Here is a 2426-nt window from a genome sequence, read left to right as displayed (position 1 = left end):
CCTGTGGTTACTGAAATGAGACTTCTATACAGCTCAGAAACTGCAGCTTATTCATAAAAAAGAACATTAAACTGGCCATACACTGCTCACATTTTCGGTCCTGTGCCACCACCTGGCTCAAACAAAAGTAGATTATTCAATCGATTTTTGTCGAATGAGAGGCATGGTTAATTGTTGGCTGCAGCTCATTAGCTACAGTCACTGTTATTGTATTCTGAAAGCAGCAGGCACTGGCAGGGGAGATTACTCCCGTCCATGCTAAACAGCGTTAGATTTTTTTTTTTGTAAACAAATCTATAAGTGTATGACCAGCATTATCATCCAACAACGATTAACACACAACAGCAATGCGAGCATTTACAGATGTTAAAGTATATCTCCAACATTCTCCATATTTATACTTATAATAAGAGACAAGACAGCAAGAAAATCAACTACTTAAGAATCTTCTTACATTTTGTCTGCAAAGTTTTTTGTTTTTTTTGGGGCATCCATTGTGTACAATTGGATATGATTACATTCCCCCCGGCAGAGATGTTGTCTATTTGCAACGGTCTTCAGTTAACTATGCATTGCCTACACAGGCAAAGCATCAACTATTCCTTCGTGGCAACATTTCAGCATTTCCCATTAAGCAGAAAGAATTCAAGACCCAGTACAGGCACATGGAAGACAAAAAAGACATTTGAAGTAGCACTACAGACATTGTGGAACAATTCATCCTCAAAGTTCACAGCAGAAGCAGTGTAGTCCTTCTCTCATCAGCTGACCTCACCCTTTTCCCAGCAGGGATATGCCAGCTTTTCAATCTTCTAATCTTCAATTTAAAACACAGACAGGTGCTATGGGAAGGGGAGATGAGCAGTTGGAGGAATTGACTGACTTCAGCACTTCCCGTGTAAAATTTGAGGATTAATTGCTCCATGGTGCCTGCATATGCAGAGGTCAATGAGGGCTTAAAGCTTATTTACTGAATAAAAATATGTAAATACTCAAATGTCTGTAGCCTGGTCACACGTTCACTTTAAATGGTCTTTCTATTCTCAAAAGAGAATATATGTAAAAAAAAAATATTTACCCATTTACTGGCCAATGAACTACAATAGAAGGAAATTCTTGAGACTGCCAAGTAGCAGAGAGCATATCCACTGTCATTTCTATCAAAGTATTGTGAAGATCGTTCTTTATAAAAATACAAAATCGGTACAACAAAATAGAAATTCTAATACAAGTTTTCTTTTATCCTATAAAATGGAAAAAAAAACCAAAAACAATGATTAATAATAAAGTAACATGGCACCGGATAACGGAGTTTATTTGGCATGTATAATAATGGATTTGTTGCTTAACTCTTGATATTATAATGTTCCACCAGTCTCTTGTGACGAGCCCCTATTCGCGAACACTCCTAGTCATTTATGAGCCGACTTATATTCAAATGTCAGATCTGAACTCCTTGAATTACATTTATGTTATGTGACAATTTCGGTCAAAGCTTTCTATTCTATTCTAGCTTTCTACCTTTCTATTATATATATATCTAAGAAAAACACAAGAAACCAAGACCATGATTCTTCAAGGTGTAGTGGTGCTTAAAATCTTTGTCATGGGGAGAAAAACAAAATAGCTACAGGTATGACGTCCAGATACTCAAGGTGTCCACGCATACCTGCAGAAGCCTTCCAAACATTCTTGGTTGGAGCTTGCTGCTAAGCTCAGTCACCAAGCATTCCAACTGACTCCTCACTATCATTGGACAATGCAGGAGACAGGAAAGGGCAGGCAAGCTTTTGCACACATAGGAGGTGTGGAAGCTTTGCCTGTTAGCATGACCCTGCAAAAGGCCATGACAGGAGAGATTGGTAGGATGTCACAGTTTTCTTCCTTCTATGACAGAGATCTTTCCTTCCAAAGCAAAGTCTTTTTAAAACATTGTAAACTTTGGTGTGTTGCAATACAGGAAATGCAGCAGGTATGATCTTAGGGCTGTTGCGGTGTGTTAGGCAGCCCTTGCCAATTAATGGGTTGCCCTAAACTGAAGTGTAATACGCTTATGTTTGCCTTTCCCGCTTCCTCCTCTCTTCCCTAATTAACATGCCAATTACATCTTTAAAATCAAGCCTTACCTATTCTATTACCTACATTATTTAACCCTGTAATGTCACCACAGAGTCTCTATGCTATGCACACAGATGATGGCTAGGGGGAGGGGCCAGCAAGGGTGCTGTACATTTCCTGAAAACACAGCACTCTGCCTTAGTTTTTCTCTCAAAAGCCTGCAGCCCTGATTCAAGCAGTGGGCTGAATCTTGGGAGGAGTTTTGCAAATATAAAAATGCCTTGATGAGTAGATGTCAGTCTAGAGGAGAGGGCAATCCTATGTAGACTGCATATGCATACAGACTGCCCTAACTAAGCAACCCCCCC

Source organism: Nanorana parkeri, unplaced genomic scaffold (assembly GCF_000935625.1).
Source record: "Nanorana parkeri isolate BGI_ZX_2015 unplaced genomic scaffold, ASM93562v1 scaffold136, whole genome shotgun sequence".
Lineage (NCBI taxonomy): Eukaryota > Metazoa > Chordata > Amphibia > Anura > Dicroglossidae > Nanorana > Nanorana parkeri.
This window is presented reverse-complemented; position numbering follows the sequence as displayed.